This window comes from Canis lupus, chromosome 38, assembly GCF_011100685.1.
Source record: "Canis lupus familiaris isolate Mischka breed German Shepherd chromosome 38, alternate assembly UU_Cfam_GSD_1.0, whole genome shotgun sequence".
Lineage (NCBI taxonomy): Eukaryota > Metazoa > Chordata > Mammalia > Carnivora > Canidae > Canis > Canis lupus.
This window is the reverse complement of record NC_049259.1, coordinates 10,935,793-10,956,851: the sequence shown is the minus strand read 5'-3', so window position 1 is coordinate 10,956,851 and position 21,059 is coordinate 10,935,793. Positions and strand designations below refer to the sequence as shown.

The following is a 21,059-nucleotide window of genomic DNA, read 5'->3' as shown; positions in this document are numbered from 1 at the left end:
ACACTTTTTAACCGCTGATTAACCTATGTCACATTACACATACAATATAAATTATCTGTGAGTGATGAATGATCTACAATCTAATGTTGTGGTTAGGTCAAATATGACTATTTCCAAAAATTAATTTAATAAAATTCTGGGAAACATAGACTCTATGTCATAGTTAATAGTAAATGTCAATCTGAGCGTAATTGAACATTCAGCTATCTGCCAGTCAAAACTAAAAATAATGGTGCGCTTCATGCAGCATCAATGAAAATAAACACATATATGACTGTAGAAAAATAGCCAAGTAGATAATATTTGTGTTTCTAAAATACTACTATCCTTTCCCTGAAGATTATAGACGAGAGGGTATTAAACGTAGATGAAAAAGAAGCACTTCAGAGGTCACTGTAGACGTCCAACCTAGGGATGACTGCAGCAGTGAGGATGAAGAGAAGTGTCTGGAATCAAGAAGCATTAAAGGTAGAATCAGCATAACTCAGTGACTTAGAAGACCACAGGGGAAGGAAACACAGACAGTAAATGTGCCTCCTGAATTCTGGGATAAGCAACTAGCCCGTTAGTGTGGATGCTGCCAGACTGTATAAGCAGTGAGCTCTCCCCGGCACTCTGAAGATCTCGAAGGTGACTAATGTGTGGACTTTGTCAGCAGAGGGACTTGAAATCTAGTTCAGCTTATAAAGAGTACAAGGACTCTCCTGTTTGGGCTGCAATGCAGGGGACAGGTCACTAGATTAAGTGCATTCAGTTCCATTAACACAGTAGACAATCATTCATTTGCCGTGACTACAGTAAGATAAAGACACTTTCTAGTTATTTGCTTTTGGTTACTACTATTTCAAATATTTTTGTTTTGAAAATACACTATACCTCTATATATGTTTATAATACTTTTTGTAGTTTCATAAAAATAAAAATTCATAAAGCCTTCCTTCCATTAGCTTTTTCCCCCCTTCATACAGTGATGATGAATGGTTTAGATCTAAAGCTTTATTTGTGAAATTTATATATATTTATATACGTATATGTATGTAATGTTTCTTTTTCAGGTCACACTTTTCAAATGATTGGCACTTGGGATGTTTAAATAAGAGGCCTGGGGCTTCTATAAATATAGAAACAGAGCACAAATTAATAGCAATTTTTGTTATTTTCATTTATAAAAATGAAAATGTACAATAACATTTTAAAATGAGTTACTGCCTGTATTATGGAAACACCTTCTATTTATGGACTTGAGGGATAGATGAAAATCCTATTTTTTTGAAGGAATACAAAATGTTATCTGTTTTAATTCAGACATTCACTAAGGCCCTACTTTGTTCCAGGCCTGTTGGTAGCAATGGAGAGAAGATGGGTAATAAAACAGACGAGGCCCCTGGCAGAGGCATAATTAAACAAGCCATTGTATTACAGAGCATTAGGCCTCTGAGAGAGCACATGAACTATTCCTGTCAGGGAAACAGCATGTGTCAAGGCTACACTGTGCTTGGCTGATTTCAGAAAATGAAATGGAGTGCAGCCCCTCTGGGCATGTGAGAAGGTGTAAGTAGTGGGGCCGAAATGGGAGGAAGCCAAAGCATGAAATCATGGCCAGGTGATGAAGAGTCTTACGAGCCAAAGGTGTATTTGAACTGTCCCATTTGGGCAAGCGGTACCTATTCACAGATGTTACATGAGGGAGGGACATGTGATTTCTGTGTTTTAGGAAGGTCCCCTCTGGCTACAATGTGGAACTAGGTTGGGAGGGAATAGGAACGAGAAACAAAAGGAGATGCTGCAGGCAGTTGCAAGAATTCAGGCTAGAAATGGATGTCACCTGCTTGAGAGAGATGGCGACAGGAACTTAAAGACCTAGAGGGCTGAGGGGGGGATAGGAGAACTACTTGATGATAGATTGCCGAGGGGTGAGTGGTGGAGGGGGGCGGAGACCAGATGACACTCAGATTTCTAATCAACCAAAATATTTACTTATGCAGTGCAAATAGCATGTGCATAATCTCTTCTTTTAAGTTTACTGGCATTATACAGATTTATTCACATAGATCAAGGTACTACATTCCTTCTTTAGTCTACAAATACCTCCTAAGCCTTACCACTAAGTGCACTGGGGATGTAGCAGTGAGTGACCAAAAAAGCTTTTGATGTGCCAGTATGTTGAAGAAGATGTATGTAGATCCTTGAATTCTAATATACTAATTGAATTCCTGGTGACTCTGTGGTAGAGCTGTAAAAAGCGCAGGCTGTGAACACAGTCAGGTCTTGAACTCTTAATTCTTCCACTTATTGACTGTGATGTTAATTAAATTATTCAAACTCTAAGCATCCATTTCCTCATGAATAAAAGGGAAATGATAATTCTATCTCAGGTGTTGAGATTTTCAGTTAAATTTGTTGCCATAAAGTTATTTTCATTCCTTCTGCCCCTCAGAATACAACAAAAACAACTAGAATGATCAAGAGATTAAGAGAATGGAAGAGAGGGAGAAAGAGAAAGGAGAAGGACAACTTCCAACGAAACAAGGAAATTATCTCATTGCCTCATCACATTATTTTGAAAAAAGTAGCTGCTAGACACAATCATTTTTTGTATTAAATGATAAACGATGCCAAGAATTGACACATACTTCAGGATTTTGGAAAGGTTCTGTGTTATACATGTCTAATTCTGAGATATTTAGTGCTCAAAGGCAGATCTGATGATCCGATCACAGAATGAGAGAGTAGTATAGTAGAGACCCAGCTCAACTCCTAGAAAGGGGCGGGTAGAGCTAAAGAAGAAATGCCTCTCTACTGTCTGTAACACAGCCTCTCAGCTGAGGGATTGGCCTTGACCAAAGGCAGAGTGATGTAGGAAGGAGAAGCTGTGGGAGACAGACATTCTAATAGGTGCGGAAACTATGTCCCCAAAGCAGGGAATGATGAAAATGGAGATCTGTATGATAGGGCACAGGGCAGGGCAGAGGCGATGGAAGGGTATTGAGAATCTTTTTTTAAAAAAAAAAAAAAAGAAGAAGAATTAAAAAAAGACACTGCAGTTGAAATTTGGGCTGAAACAATTCACTTTCACAAACCTCACTATAGGATTTAACATATCTGAGATGTCTTTGGAATCAAGAGCTCCAATTCCTCAGGGTTCTTTTTCTTTTCTTTTTAATTAGCATTTAAAACATATGCAGAAAATAGCAGAAAACATGCACTTACACTCTGACGAATGCTTCTAAAGCAAACATCCAGGTAAGTATCCAGTGAACACCAGGTTGAGAAATAGAAAATTGTCTGCAGCCGGAAGCTCCAGCTCTCTCTTTTTCATCATTTGTCTTTCGTCCTTGCCAGAAGTCTTACATGCTAATATTTATGAGAAGAATTCCCTTCCTTTTCCATAGCTGTGCCACTTCTCTATGTTCTCTCTACACAATGTGATTTAATTCCGTCTATTTTTGAACATATGCAAATAGATCATATTATACGCATTCGTAATGTCAACATTATGTTGTTAACATTCATCCATGCCATTTTATATAGGGGTAATTTATTCATTTTTATGGATATATACAATCTTCTATTGTGAATATATATCACAATTTACTTAATCATTATATCTTGATGTCTTGTTCTAGTCCTATTTCTGCTTCTACTTTTTTCTCATAACAAGTAGAGGCATTTAAAATTTGTGAGATAGTTCTCCTAATGTTTCCTAACAGCACTACATATTTGCCTTGAGGAAAACACAGAATACATAACAGTAGAAAAATAAAAAAATAAAAAGTTCTCCATTTAAAGAAATTCTCCTATGTTGTTGGGTTTAAAATTCATAGCAGCCCTGAGAAAGAGACCATCTCTTCATTATCAGAAACAGTAAAATCATTCTTTATATTCACAATTTGTAATTTAGAGTTAAATTATAAAGTACAGAAATATGATTATGAAGACAGTATGTAAGTTTCTGATATTAAGTCGTGAAACAGGATGGTGTGATAGATGAGATAGTGTAGTACAGGTTCTTTGGGTTATAAGGTCATAGGCCACTAAATCTAGCTTGAAAAAAATGGTATTTAATTGTGAAGCCTATCAAAAGGACATGTACTATACCTTTATGAATAACTGCAGATAAATAACTACATAAAACATGTTCTGTGGCAGCTAGAACAGGGAAGTAAGGCAAAGGTTTTGCTCTGTCTCCTGAAGATTGCAGCAGTTTCTCTCATTTTTGCCTCATTCTATATTTCCCTCTTGTAAATAACCCTCTTTCCCCAATGTTATTTGGAATTGACTGAGGAGTTGAAAATATTTGTGTTTCACTGCATGTACGTTTCTTTCCTCCTAACCCTGTTCTTTCATTTAGCCACGAATTATAAGATTATATTTAGCCCTGCCCAAGACCTTTCTTTTTCTTTTTTCTAGGTAGAAGATATGAACAATCAGTTGTATTAATTTTACAATAAATTGTCTTGGGGTTAATAATGTATTATTTTAGCAACCCTCAGTTGAAAATCTATAACTGCTTCTTATTTTTCACAAACAGAGCTATCCATCTCTTTGGATAGCACCTAGACTACCCAGTTATTGATTGTTTATAAATACATAATAGACTGTTCTTTAGGAATCATTTCCCCTATCATTACATCGATTACTTTGCCTATCTGGTAACCTTTCTCTTAGGTTAAAAATGTGGGTGGTGAAAAGTGTGCTACTTAGTCCTCAATTGTTTCCTAATTCCATTTTCAGTATTAACTTTTATAAAATTTATGTTATTATTTTCTTCCAGTTTTGTTGAAAAGTAATTGCCATACAATACTGTATAAGTTTAAGGCACACAGCACGATGGTTTGGTGTACGTATACTGTGCAACACTTACCACAAAAGGTTCAGCTAACATCCATCCTCTCATATAGATTCAATAAAGTGAAAAGAAAGAACAAAAAAGGGGAAAAAACAATTTTTATGTGATGAGAACTCAGGATTTACTTTTTTTTTTTTAAGATTTTATTTATTCATTCATGAGAGACACAGAGAGAGAGAGATTGAGGCAGATACGCAGGCAGAGGGAGAAGCAGGCTCCATGCAGGGACGTGGGACTTGATCCCAGGTCTCCAGGATCACGTTCTGGGCCGAAGTCGGCGTCAAATTGCTTGGCCACCAGGGCTGCCCCAAGATTTAGTTTCTTAACAACTTTCCTGTAAGAGATACAGCTACGTTAGCTTTAGTCATGTTGTACCTTCCCTCCCTAGTATTTATTTATCTTATAACTGGAAGTTTGTATCTTTGACCAACCTCCCCAATTCTCTTTCAATTAATACTTCCACATTGGATAATCACAAGTTTGATCCCTTTTTGTATGAGTTTGTTTGTATAAGATTCCACATATAAGTGAGGTCATAGAATATTTGTCTTTGGCTTATTTCACTTAGCCTCATGACTTCAAGATCCATCCAAATTGTCGCAAATGTTAGGATATCCTTGTTTGTTCATTTTTTATGGCTGAATAATACTTGATTAAATGAATATACTGCAGCTTGTTTATCTGTTTACTCATCATTGAATGAATACCCAGGTTGTTTCCATGTTTTAGTAACTGTGTAAAAGCTGCTATGAACATGGCAGGTGCAACCACCTTTTCAAGTTAGTCCTTTCATTTCCTTTGGGTATATTTCCAGAAGTGGAATTTCTGTATCATGTGGAAGTTCTTTTTTTAAGTTCTCAAGGAAACTCCATACTTATTTCCATTGTGGCTGCACCAATTTACATTCCCAACAGTGTATAAGGGTTTTCTTTTTCCACATCCTTGCTAGCATTTATTATCTCTTGTCTTTTTTGATGATGGCCATTCTAATAGGCATGAGGTAATATCTCATCATGGTTCCAATTTGCATTTTCTAATGACTAGTGATGTTGAGTATCTTTTTACATACCTGTTGGCTTTTTGTAGATCTTCTTTAGAAAAATTCTCTTCAGGGATGCCTGGGTGGCTCAATGGTTGAGCGTCTGCCTTTGGCTCAGGGCAAGATCCTGCAGTCCTGGGATTGAGTCCTACATTGGGCTCCCTGCATGGAGCCTGCTTTCCCTCTGCCTACATCTCTGCCTCTCTCTCTTTCTCATGAATAAATAAAAAAATAAAGTCTTAAAAAAAAAGAAAAGTTCTCTTCAGGTCCTCTGCTCATTTTTAAATTGCATTCTATACTTTTTTTTTTTGCCACTGAATTGTATACATATTTTATATATTTTGCTTTTTTTTGCATTCGACTTAATTTTATTCATCAGTAATATTTTATATATTTTGGATATCAATTCCTCATCAGATATGTGGTCTGCGAATATTTTTCCTATTGTGTAGGTTGTCTTTTCACTTTGTGAATAGCTACTTATGCTGTACAGAAGCTTTTTAATTTGATGTAGTTTGGTCCCACTTGTTAATTTTTTATTTTGTTGCTTATGCTTTAAGGGTCACATACAAAAAAATCATTACTAGGATCAAGGATCTTTGTTCTATATTTTCTTCTAGGAGTTTCAAGGTTTCAGGTTTTACATTTTGAGTTAATTGTTTTTAGTGGTGTAAGACATGGGTCCAGTTTTATTCTTTTACATGTGAATACCCAACTATCCCAGCACCATTTATTGAAGAGACTTATTTTTTTCTTTATTGAGTATTATTGGCTCCCATGTCAAATATCAATTGGTCATTTATTCTTGGGTTTATTTTTGAGCTCTCAATTTAGTTCTACTGATCTATTTGTCTGTTTTTTTTTTTTTTATGCCAGTATCATACAGTTTTAATGACTATAGCTTTATAGTATAGCTTGAAGTCAGGAAGTGTGATACCTCCTGCCTGTTTTTCTTTCTCAGCATTTCTTTGGTTAGTCAGAGTTTTTGTGTGTGCTCTTCCATATAAATTTGAGAAGTATTTTAAATTTTTTTTTAACTTCTGTATTAGAAGCCATTGGAATCCTGATAAGGACTGCATTAAATCTAGAGATGGCTTGATAGTACCGACATTTTCACAATATCAATTATTCAATCCATGAGCATTATGGTGTACTTTTCCATTTATTTGTTTCTTCTTCAATTTCTTTCATCAATTTTTTTCTAGTTTTTAGCATAAAGATCTTCAACCCCTTCATAAATTCATTCCTAAGTATTTTATTGTTTTTGATACTATTGTAAATTGGATTTATTTATTTATTTATTTATTTATTTATTTATTTATTTATTTATTTTTCAGCAATGTCATTGTTAGTGATTGCACACTACTGATTTTTGTATATTAATTTTATAATCTCGCAAATTTACTCAATTCATTGAATGGTTCTTTGGTTGAATCATAAGGATTTTTAAACATAAAATCATGGCATCTGCAAATAGAGATGACTTTACTTCTTCCTTTCCAAATCTGATACCTTTATTTTTTCTTGCCTAATTGCTTTTGTTAGGATTTTCAGTACTGTGATGAATAGGAATGGAAAGAGTAGGCATTCTTTTCTTGTTCCTGGTCTTAGAGGAAAAGCTTTTATCCTTTCACCCTTATTTAAAATAATTCTTGCTATTTCTGCAGGTGAATAGTATATAACGCTGTGAAATCAGCTCTGTTTCTTCATTTACCTTTTACTGTTAATTATTTCTCATACAATTTCTTAATTTTTTAGTCACACTGAGAAATGGTATAGGTAGCTAAATTACAATGGAAGCCAGGATATATCATTTCAATATCTAAAAAGGGTTATAAGAAACCCAAATTTTTCATAGGAATAGTAAAAGCAGATGCTAATTGAAGAATTTAGGATGGGATGATAGCATAAGCTGTGACTACAAGGAAAAATGAGAGATATGCTGCCTATAACACTGGAAGTGACAAGAGATGCCATTTTAAGAAGTCTATAACAAATGATCAAGATTTTTAACATCTTTATTCCAGTTTTGTAAGATTTCAAAGTTACTTCAATCTATTGAATAAAATTATTTTAAATTTTTATTTCAAGTTTTATTAACCTATGCCTCTTTTCCACTGTTTTCTTATTGATATTTATTTCCAAACATAGGTATCAATTTACATTTGATTGAGCTTAGAGTTTAGGATGTTCCCATTTTGTAACTAGACAGGAGTATTAAACAAAAAATACTCTTCTTTGATGATACTAAGAGGCTAAGCTTAACATCTTCTTTGGCAAATATGTTAACGTCTTGAAAAAATAAGTTACACTTTTAAAACTATTAGGGCTAGGAGACAGAGCTCTTAATCTGCCATTTATTAGTTTTATGATTATCCTAATCTTTTTGAGTCTTGATTTTACGATCTGTAAAATGAAGATAATATCTGTCTTTTAGGTTAGTTGGTGGATTAGAGATAATATGTGCAAAATATCTGAGTGCCTACTTTCTAGTAGGCATTGAAAATGTTTGATATGACTCAGGAAACAACAAATGTTGGCAAGAATATGGAGAAAAGGGAACCCTCTTACATTGCTGGTGAGAATGCAAACTGGTATAGCGACTCTGGAAAACAGTATGGAGATTCTTTAAAAATGGAGCTACTCTATGACCCAGCAAATGCACTAGAAGGTATTTATCCAAAGGATGCAGACATAGTGATTTGAAGGGGCACATCACCCCAATGTTTATAAAAGCAGTGTCCACAATAGCCAAAATATAGAGTCCAGATGTCCAAAGACAGATGAACGGATAAAGAAGATGTGAGGAATATATTTATATTCATATATATATATATATACACATATATGTGTATATATATGTGTGTATATATTTTATATGGAATGTTAGTCTTCAAAAAAAAAGAAACCTTGCCATTTTCAGCAATGTGGATGGAACTAGAGGGTATTATGCTAAGTGAAATAAGTCAGAAAAAGACAAATATATTATATCGCTCATATGTGGAATTAAGAAACAAAGCTGATGAGCATAGGGGAAAGAAAGGAAAAATAAAATGTGATGAAATTATAAAGGGAGAGAAACCATAAGAGACTCTTAAGTATAGGAAACAAACAGGATTTCTGGAGGAATGGGTTAACTGGGTGGTAGGCATTGAGGAGGGCACTAGATGGAATGAGCACTGGGTGTTATATATAATCGATGAATCACTAAACTCTACCTCTGAAACTAATAATACACTATAAGTTATTTAATTGGTTTTAACTAAAAAAAAGAGAAAATTTTTGCTATGGATGATATTCTATGACAGATTAGTCAGTGGTTGGATTACAATAGAATGCTTATTTTTTAATACGTTATTATGATTAACATAATTTGTACTTTGTTCTATAATCCTGCAAAGTAAGAAATCTTCTAAGGGATGCCAATATCACATCTAAAAAATATCAGTGATGTTAAATCTTTTTCCTATTGTCTTGCCACTATGGCATGGCAGCAGACATTCTCACAGTCACTATTTTGGTGATTCTAAAATGCTTATGCTATGTATCAATTAATTGCTTAGTGAAGTAGTGCGATTGTCTCCATCTCAATGTTCACATTGGTTAGTTTGTTAGAATCCCAACAGAGAATATCATAGAATCAAAAGTAAAACTTAATCTTCTGTTGAAAACAAAAATTATTTTTTAAGACATTCCAGAGACATGGGCATTTAGTTACTTAGTTACTTCTAGGAAGTAAGAGGTACTCAGCCTAACTTACCCATGCTATTTTCTGGACAGTTCTCGTTATTATAAAAATATTTCTTATATTGAGCAGAAATTCAACTGTAACTGCTATCCATTAGTCATACTTCCATTCATTGCAGCAGCATAAAACAGATTTATATCTTTCTCCACATTATAGATATGAGGAGAATTTTTCTGTGCCTGTAAGTCAAGTTCAAATTCTTTTGGCATGGTCTATATGTTTTTCTAATCTACTTACCAGCTACTCCTTCCCTGCATATCACATTTCAGCAACAGTAGGTAACAATCTGTTTTTTTGGTCTACATGTACTCTTTCCAAGGAATATTGGAAAGTATTTAAAACTGGTATTATCTCAAATATGCCTCAAAAAACAACTTCATGCTATTCATTGGGTAGTTCTAAAACGACATCATTTCTCCCTTGATAAAATCCTATTTATAATAAATGATCCAGGTTTCCCATTTTGTGACACTTAAAATGTTCTAAATTGAGGGACACTGGGTGGCTCAGCAGTTGAACATCTGCCTTCAGCTCAGGGCACGATCCCAGCTCTGGGATCGAGTCCCGCATTGGGTTCCCTGTGAGGAGTCTGCTTCTTGCCTGTGTCTCTGCCTCTTTTCCTAGGTCTCTCATGAATAAAGAGACAAAATCTTGAAAAAAAATGTTCCAAATTGGAACATCAACTCAATTAATTTGTGTTAAGAAGAATATTTTGGAAGAATAAGGTAATATAAGCATATTTGAATATGGAAAAAATTGGAGAACTTTTAGAGCAAAAATATGCTCTCTGAGAGGAGTGAGTTCATGTGGTCTTTATCTGATGGACTGTCAAATTGCCTAAGTGAGTCCTTAGCTTGCAAAACACTATTAAAATTGTAAATGTAAAATATTTAGAAATAAAGGAACGGTTTAACTTTCTGAAATGAAATGAATGGATACACATGATAAATATCAAATTTAGTTATATTCTGAAACAAATCAAAGATCATTAGATGCTACACAGTTAGTTGCTAAGTACTCAGATTTTCTGCCTCCTCCAATTAAATTTTATATTTATATTAGAATATTTTTATTATATGAATTATATATGAGTAATAGAAATAAGTATAATATAATAATTATTTAATCCATGTTTCTACATTTTGTTGCTGTTTAGCTATGGCTAAGGCTCCAGGATGCTTTTGAATTCTTTCTCAGAAAGCTCACTTAAGTATTTTGACAGTTCATCAGATAAAGGCCACCAGGAATATAACTGTAGTGTAATAAACAAAGTTTATTAGATTTATAACTTCCTGCAGCAAAGGAGAGAAAACACCATGAGAAACTATGGATTGGATATCTTAGTAAGAAGGGAGAGAGGCGTTTCATAGGATTTGGGTGTACACTGAGTAACTCCAAAGTGGGATTCCAAGAAGGCAAGGATTAACTCTGGATTGAGTATCAGATGTGAGTAAATTATTGTTAAGAAAATAGCAAAAAGATAAAGGGTTGTGTGACCTTGATTGTGTCCCATTATCAATATTTTAGTTTCTAATAAGAATACCATAGTCTGACTACTAGCAGAGCTGAGACACAGACTTAATGTGTTAAGAGTTTTGGAAATAAACATATATATCTGAAGAAAGCTCTAGCTGAAGCTTTGGATGTAGGTTGGTATCCAAGGATGCTTCTCTGTGTGACCCACTTGGCCCAGATCCTTCAGACAAGAAGGACATATTCCATTCTCTCTGCTATGACTTCATAGCAAAGTTTCTGAGAGTCTTTGGTTTTAGAAAGCAAGGATTTTTAAGCACTGTGTTCTTCATGTTGATAAACAAAAGATGTACAATTTTATTCTGATGAAAGTAGAACTATTTAAAAAAAAGAAAGAACTATTTATTTAAATACACTAGAATGCTCAGGTTTAAACTATATTATTTTTACATATTGAGCAATCACACTTATTAGAAAAATAAACTACTCAATTAAAGTAAATAAAAAGTGCTAACTTTTCATTTCATTCTCAGAAAACAATTTGAGCAACCTTCAGGAGATAGATTGCTTTGAAAGACTGTGTATTATTTTGCTTAATTGATTAATGACTTTTGAAATTTTAGCTTCAGGGACTTTTGAAGATTAATTTAAAATATAATACTGCTATTGATTAAAATAATAATTGCCTTATTATTTAAAGGTTGTCTTTCTCCTTCAAATGAACTTGTACTATTTCTTAAAAAAAAAAAAAAGTGCCAGATCATCAACATCTGAGGTAGTGTCAGAAAGAAGTGTAACTTGATTGTATTAAAGTATATCATTTTAGCATCATTAATCTTTACTTTTCAAGGAAAAGGCAATAACTAATGGGTGAAATTGTTATAACCCATGAAAAGTTAGAGAATCCTCAGTCTGGAAGTACAGAATATCTTTCCTACTACAATTCCATGCAAACATTAATAATTTTTTGGATAAATGCAATGTCAGCATCTACAGACTTTGAATAAAAGCAGTTTCCTTTGCTTAATGAGCTAATGTAACCTGTTAATATTTCAGGTCACTACCTTGAGAGCTTTCAGTACTTAAGTAATTTGGACTCACAGAAAATGAACAGAGAGAACAAATAGATCAATACATGATTGCTGAGGCAACGGCAAATTTGTAGCATTTCACTTTTCAACATAAGATTTTAAGAAAAGACAAAATGTACTGCGAAAATGGAAAATATTCATTGCCAAACAGCAAAGTTATTCCTGTGATACAACATAAGCCAAAATATGTTGTAAAATTGGCTTGTTATAAAAGAATACTTAACCTTAATGAGATACAGGCAGGAGATGTGTTATAAAACAATCTGCTATGTATTCAAATTGGGAAAAAGACAGACTTATCCTGTAGGTGTCCAATGAGGTATAGTTATGGAGACCTTGTCCTAGGGTGATTTCATCAATAGGGCAATGATCTAGCCAGCACCTAGAGGCTAATGATACTATGATGCATCAGTAATTTTTAAATTCCATTAACCAAGGACAAAAAAAAGTTAAATACCTCATTAAAAATGTACAATTACAAAATAAAATTATATGAAATTATTAAAGTTTTAGATGTGATAATACTTATAGATTTGTATCTTAGGTTTAATCATTTATATTACTATCAAAAGCTATAATGGGTATGTAATAACTTTAATTAAAAATCTCTATACAAAGCAGTTGGTATTTGATAAAAATCAGAATGTATACTATAGATGGGGGATTGGAAAACTTCAGTTTAATTTGAATTTCTATAATGTCAACCTAAGGCTAAGAGAAGCCACATGCCTATGGGAACCAAGTTATTATCCCTTGGTGCAGCATTGTCTATGATTGCTGGCTTCACTGACTACTGGATATCAGAACTTTTGCATATTCACTTGGCAAAGAGCCCCATACTGTGTAACTGGGCCCATTGTGGTAATAAGACAAATTTTTAATTATATATGTGTGTTCAGAACTAAGGAGAGGAAATATTCATCAGCCTCCCTCAAAATCCCAATAATCTTTAATGAGAATTTTGAAGCTCTGAGAAGTCAAATAATAATCACAGTGAATTTTTTTTTGCCTCGATGCACTCTCCCTTCCCATCTTCTCCTCCTCTTCTAATAGAACAGTCTTGAGAAAATGAATTTTGAGGTATTAATTTAGCTCGAGAACAGAAGTACATGGCATATCATTTCCAAACTGTGTACTCTAATTTGGACTGCTAACGTAGTGGTTGCCTCCAACCCATGGAGATGGCAAAATTATCCATCTTCTCTAGACAAGTCTTAACAATTTTGTACAAAAAAAAAAAAACAAAACCCAAGTTACATTCACTTTCTTTTCTCTGTTCCAAGTAATTTTTTTCATTTCATGTTTTTATTTCCTTGCATTTCTAGACTTGTCTCCGAATTTATAGTTTGCTTAAAGAAGCCCCACAGAAGCACTTTCAGTATCCATGGTCACATGTCCATGAGGATTAGCATCTGGGAAAACAATGTATTCTAAACCAAAACAATACTCTTCAAAGCTCTGAGTTGGGTCTCCATCTTGATAAAATAATTTAAATGACTAATACTCTTTGGCACTGTTTATGATATTTAAGATTTAAGGCCAATAGCTAAAGACTATTTGATACGTATATTCAGGCTCAGCTTCACTTTCATATCTCATGGTTGATTTTGATCTGCATTAGTAACAACTTCAAGAGTCTTCACTTGATAGGACCTGAGCATCAAGCCAAACCCGAGGCCAGTCTGACTCTACCATGGAGCCCCAGGTTCTGCTAATTGCTCCAAAGTCTTGAGTCTAAGTTCCTGGCCTCCTGATGCACAAAAGTGTTTCTGAATCTCATCCTTAATCCTTCTTTTCTTCTTTGCCATTTTAGTGTTAGACTTCTGTTTCCAGGTTAAAAGCCAAGCATGGGCTCATGCAATCCCTGCCCCAGAGAACAGAAACTAACCCATAGTCTTAATACTGGGAGAAGAGCCTTCCACCTCAAGGTAGAATTTATTTAATAAATAGGTTTGGGGACGCCTGGGTGGTTTAGCACCTGCCTTCGGCTCAGGGCGTGACCCTGGAGTCACAGGATCGAGTCCCCACATCAGATTCCCTGCATGGAGCCTGCTTATCCCTCTGCATATTTCTCTGCCTCTCTTGCTCTCTCGCTCTTTCTAACTCTCATTAATAAATAAATAAAATCTTTTTAAATAAATAAACAAATAAATAATAAATAAATAATAGGTTTGTTGTGTTAAACTGTTAGTTTCTGTAGATGTAACTTTAAATAAGGCAAATATGACTCCACTGTTATTTAAGTCAAAGAATGTGAGATGAAGGGGATCCCTGGGTGGCTCATCAGTTTAGTGCCTGCCTTCGGCCCAGGGCATGATCCTGGAGTCCCGGGATTGAGTCCCACGTCTGGCTCCCTGCATGGAGCCTGCTTCTCCCTCTGCCTGTGTCTCTGCCTCTCTCTCTCTCTCTCTCTCTCTGTGTGTGTCTTTCATTAGTAAATAAATAAAATATTAAAAAGAAGAAAAAAAAGAAGGTGAGATGAAAGCCAGTTACACAAAATCAGGTTATGATAGATGCTATTTAAGAGAATGATGGGATATTGTGAGTCCACTCCGACCATCCTCCTCCTCAGGACAACGAATGTAGCCTTCTTCAGATTTTTGGTTGTGTGTTCTCTTTGCCAACTAAATATCAAAAGTCAATGGAGCCGCTCATTAATTTATTCTTAAGTCATATTATATCTCACTTGAATATTAAGATTCTACTTTATGTCAGCCACTCTATGCCAGGTCTTAGGTCTAGTGATGACAAACTAAATACGATCCCTGCCTTAGCTAAAACACAAAGTATCATTAACTTATATGATGAGAAAGGACAGGTTAGTATGTGAGAGGTGGACAAGGAAATTACTCTGGTTATGTTGAACTCTTATTTATCTATCTATCCATAAATTGAATCTAACTCTTTAGATTGATTTTTTTTTTTTTTGGAGGGAAAGTATCCAGCCCTGGCTATTCCACAGTCTGCTTTCTTACCCCTGACTACATGGGACTACAGTTTTTACCTACTCATTCTAACTTCCACTCTACCCCAATAGGTGACCAATTATGTATGTTCTGGTGAATCTCTTCATGTCATATACTAATTTGATGTTACTAGTAACCTCCAGAAATAGAGTTTCACTAATCTCTTAAAAGTGAAAAGTAAATCTGAAAGAGTAAAGAAAGTTTTGGGAAACTTAAACATAGCCAAAGATAATGGAGAAAAAATATATTAGATGTAGATGTAGATGTAGATGTAGATGTAGATGTAGATGTGTGTGTGTGTGTGTGTGTGTGTACAGAAAATCCTATACAATGGAAGTGATCTTTTAGCAATCTATTACTGGCAAAAAATATTACAGTAGTAACTTTACATGCAGCAAGAATTTGAAAATTTTATTAAATACATTTTGTGAATTGCTGCACCACTTTAGGAATCTTGTATTTTCAACAGGAATATAGAAATTGAAGCAATATTGGTCAATATTCGCAATCCTTCTGGTAGAGATGACTAACAATAACCCCAGTTTTACATTTCCATTTACATATTAGAGAAATATCCCAGAAAATAGCTTCCTACCCAGTACATTCCCCAGCTTTGGTGCATCTAGGAGTGGGCATATGACTGGTTTTTCTCTGCCAATGAAATGTAAACAGAAGTGATAGGTGTCATTTCTAGACCAAGGTTTTAAGAAACTAGTGTTTATTCCCCATATTCTTCTTTTTACCAGCTATAGTTAAATTAGATGTGACCACAGATGGAGGAAGCCTGGCATCTGCATCACAACATGGAAGGAGTGATCTGCCCATGGGGAACAATGCTTTGATGTCTGATGTAAGCAAGAAATATTTTTGTTTTTTCCTGACGTATTAGAGCCTACATATCATAACAGCTGCTGTTACACTAAGACACTCTTGCCATATATTGTAAAGATAAGAAGCACTAACAGTCAAGTTTTTATTCTTATTCAAATTAACTAAGTCTCAAATCTTGGATCAAACGTTTTGATGTGAAGAGATGACTTTAAAAAGTATTCAAACTATTCTAGAGTGAAGCAGTTTCTGGAGATAGAAAGGGAGAAACAATTTACATCAAAGTTTTTGAAAATATGTGCCTGAAATCTTACTAAATATATGTTCTTCCAAAAATGTGTTTCATTGTCAAATATATTTAGAAAACAACATATAAAGTATCCCATGGCTAGAGTCACAGTGCACTTTATCACATTAAAGGTGTTAAAAGACCCGAAAACATACTGCTTAGTATTTATTAATCCCATGTTTTTCAAACTTACTTGACAAGGCAATTCTTTTCCCCTTGTAATACCTGTTAATAGCCCATGGGAATGTGCTCCGAGAAATATACTAGAAATGTTGGCTATAATTTACTCTGAAATGAAATTTAGCCTCACATGAGCCCACCATGCAAACTGATTACCAAATTTTACTGGCTGTATTTGCTTTTGCAACAGCAAATAGTGGTTCACCTCTAGTCACTGGTGTCAGAGGCTAGGAATTGAATCTCGATTTTATCACTATACTTGCACGAATGGGAACAATTTTATCTGGGCCTAAGCTTCCTCTTTGCAAGATCTGTTTGTTATGAAGATTAAATTGGTTGATGGACATAAAGTTCTTATGTGTATAGCACATAGTAAGCATTCATTAAGTGTAGCTGGTAATATCTATTCCCCTCTTTAAATAGTAAAGCTACAGAGGAGGAGTAGAAATCCAGCAGCGTATAAAAAAATAAGTAAATGCCATCAGCCCAAAGAGTAAATGGGATGCAGTGAATGGATACATCCCCTTTCAAAATAAAAACAAGAGATTCATTACTAAGGGAGCAAAATGATAAGGACAAACAAAATCTGATGTTATTATTTTGTATTTTTATAACATTTCCCCAATGTGTCTTTATTTTCTTCTTTTTAATGCCTTTTCTCCTGAAATTAATGGTAAAAAAAAAAAAAAATGCCCTTAGATGTAATCAAGAATGTTCGAGATTTCTTGAAGAGATGTATGAAAAGAAAGTAGTAAGAAGGAAGAGCCTGGAACTCCTCTATGCTCCTTAGAGCAATGAGGTGTGGTCAAAATATGGGAGGTGGCAGGCATAAGGAGCTCAGAGCCTAATTAAGTCTCAAGAGAAATCAAGACTACATCTGAATTATGAAGAAGAACAAATACAGAATTATAGGAGGGCAGTCTATAACAATAGGGACCTTTCATCTCTTTTTTCCTCCCTGCCTTTAGTATTTTTTTTAAATCCCAGTGCTTTGTCTTCAGCTTTTTACAAATATTTTAAAAATATTTTTAAACAATGGGATTTTTGATCTAGAAGCTCACTTTGGAAAGATGAGATCATTTGTTTTGGGAAATGAGTGTCTAAGGGAAGCAAAAGCAGCAACAATCAGGTAGACAATTTAAGTGAAGCTTTGACCCCTGGGCTCAGCACAGATGAAGAGTCCTTGTGTAAAACAACAGATAGGGAACATAAGCACCCAGTCCTGGGCAAAATGTTTCAAACAATACAAGATATGTAGAGAATAGGAGACCTTTGAGCATAGCATGTATTTGTTATTTGTCTCTTTCTTTCTGTACTGCCTAGACCACTGTCATGATTGGAGAAGGTGTTAAAGACATATATGAAACATATGTCAACATATATCAAGTTCCCAAATCCCATTTGAAGCAAACTATTAAACTCATACCAGAGAGGGACAAGGGAAAGACTCCAATACTTGTAGATAACTATCCTGTACACTAGCTGCATTTTATTTTGTGAATAACATGCCAAGTTAATCAAAATAAACGTACTTTTCTTCAACTTCTCCATAAATTAAAGGGTTTTTTAAAAGCCTTCTTGGCCTTCTCATGGTGACCTGACACCCACTTTTCTACTTTTTCTCAACCGTGTCTATAGTTTTAGTTATCCTTTGCATGAGTAAAACATGAATTTCTTCCCCAGAACAGCTCTTTTCTCTGGTTCCTGAGTAATTTTTTAGCTACACATATATGTCCAAAATAGAACTCTTGACCTCCAACCCAAATCCATTTAATTTGCAAATTCATAAGTTAGGAATTACTTATGGCAATTCTCTGATCTTCACCATCCACATGAAATCCACCATTGAGTCCTTCTACATGCCATTAAATCATCTGAAACATCAGTTTTATGATTATATAGAATTTGATTTTTGATCCAAAATTTATTTAACCATCTTTGAGGTAGTTGTTTCTCATATTTTTTGTCATATGTGACATGCTTAGCAGATTTGGTTGGTATAAACCTCACCACATTTTAAATGGAATTGAATGTTTTTATACATCCTAATAAATATATATTGAATAATATATAAATCAATTAATAAATTCTTTAGCACTTCGCTATTGATGGTTTTATTTTATTTTATTTTATTATTTTACTATTGATGGTTTTAAACCTTATAGAAGACATATGTCACACAAAAGTAGAATTGGTCTTTAATAGAGGAAAATAACGGTGATGCTAAATGTTTTGATTACTTTTGAAACTAATAGTGTTGAATTTCCTTCACTCTCCATGCATTTGTAGATGTTTTCATCAGGGTCTCAAGATTTGATGCACAAAAGACACATGACGATTGTTAACCTTACAGAACTTATAGGCATTTCAGATTGCCCCTAGATTAAACTGCTCCTAGAGAAGCCCAATTAAATGCTTTTTTATTGAACATATTAAAGGAGACACTTGCTTTGTGAAAATGTTTTCTTGAAATGGAAAAAAAAAATTTGGAACATATGATATAGAGATGGGTAAACTATTTACAGTTGTTGTTTTTCTGAACATGATTATCATCATAACTACTACTTACTGAGTACTGACTATAAGAACTGTATTAGGCACACTCAGTGTTTCTTCCTGATGATCCGTTGCAAATGATGATTATTGTTATTGTTATCAGCATTTTGCAAAGAAAAAAACCTGAATCTCATGTAGTTCAAGACATTTTTCCAGGGCTACTACTGACATAGAGAACTGGTATCACCTATTATTAAAATATTACTTAGAATGCTAGATATGGCTAAATTCACCACCTTCTGAAAATAGACCACTTCAAAGACATGGACAACAAAAATTATTTCATCTTCATTTCCTATATCCTGTGTTTGAATCAATTTATTGATAATTATGTATCCCATTGGAGTCTTATAATTTATGATGATAAATAAATTGTATTGAGCAGCTTATATCAATATATAATATATAATTATTTTATATAATTATATAACATAATTTATATAATTATAAAATACATATAATATTTATATATATATATAAATTGCACTGATTTAGTCATTACAAGAAATCTGAGATAATTTCCGCTGTTTACTCTTTCTGTGACTTTTTACTTCCTGTGTGATCTTGGACAAGTTAATTGAACTTATGGTGCCCACATTTCTTTAAGAAATCTATCTCAAAGAGCTGTTGTAAAAACTAAATTAATTAAATCATCTAAAATAATTAGCATACACCGTCCTCTGGAAAACCAGCACTGAGAACAATTGCAACAGTCAAAGTCTAGCTGTTTTTCCTGTTGTGCTCGAACATTATCTTTCTGGCAAGACTTCCAATTCCCCAGCTCAGTTAGAAGTCTGATAATAAGGTAGCTCTGGTGGCTCAGCGGTTTAGCGCTGCCTTCAGCCTGGGGTGTGATCCTGGAGCCCCAGGATTGAGTCCCACGTTGGGCTCCCAGCATGGAGCCTGCTTCTCCCTCTGCCTGTGTCTCTCTCTCTTTTTCTCTCTGTCATGAATAAATAAATAAAATTTTAAAAAAATGTAAAAGTCTGATAATACCCTGATAATATAAGGGTTGCAAGCTAAGTATGTTGTTAGCATTAACGGAAGAAAATCAACCAGAGCACCCTTAGCATAAGCCTTTATTCTAGAATGCTAAACATGAAAAGTTTCAGAAGAACATCTAACTTGAGAAAAGAGGGTGAAATGTTTTTTTTGGGGGAGAGTGGGGGTAAGTGGTGAGGGGGTTAGTAGCAGGAGGCTGTCTAAAGTTTAACCAGAGAACTGTCAGCTGAAGTATAGAAATTTGGGAATGGGATTAAATAGATGGTTATGGTTGATTAGCAGCTACTATTTGGAGAATCTGGACTTAATTGAGAAAAGTTTTTTGAGAGTTAGCAGGCATTGTTTGGACAGTCTGGATTTATCTAGAGGGGTGAAGATGGACAGTTAGAAGTCAATGTCAAATGCGAGAGGATGGGGCAAGTGGAACTGCCAGGAAAAGGATGTTCAAAATCTTCGGGAGAAATTCTCAAGTTTCATGTTTTTACCATTTTTATGTTTACAGTTGTTTTCTTATAATTTTTTTCCTACAAGAAAATGTGACTTTCTGCAAGAGAGGAATTGTTATTTTTAATTTTTTCCTTCAATTTACATTTGTGGATTAAATTAATAGACTCTTAGGTCCCATCTTCTATATACATATAGTTTCAGAAGTTTAGGGTAACTCAGGAGTCTCAGCTAGAATGGCTTAGCCAATCCAACATGTGCAGGTCCACTTAAAATGGGAAAACTGCATTCTTAAGCCTCATGCTTGGAAAATATTTCACAAAGTACATTCTGTGAAGTACTAGGTTTGCAGATTACATGTCAACAAAAGTTAATGAGGAAAGGTCGTTGTTAAAATGTTTAGAAAATGATGGGCCCCACACTGTTAAATGAATGTTCTCTATGTAAATTTTTCTAGGTTTTTTTTTTTTCTTTTTCTATGATCATGTATTATGGCTAAGGGGAATGTATTATGAAACGTATCTAAGTTCATTTTAAATGGGATTCCCTTCTTTTTCATCTAATTCCACCTTTAGGTACAAGTATCTGACAATA

General features: G+C 34.3%; 1 long non-coding RNA gene across 2 annotated transcripts in view; it reads left to right on the top strand.

Moving 5' to 3' along the window:
* LOC119868014 overlaps nucleotides 1-21,059 on the top strand; it is a 186,746-nt gene that overhangs the window by 40,250 nt on the left and 125,437 nt on the right. For both annotated transcript variants that reach the window (XR_005385518.1, XR_005385516.1), the window contains exon 2: nucleotides 15,913-16,016. This is a non-coding gene — a long non-coding RNA (uncharacterized LOC119868014). The remainder of the gene's footprint in view (nucleotides 1-15,912; nucleotides 16,017-21,059) is intronic.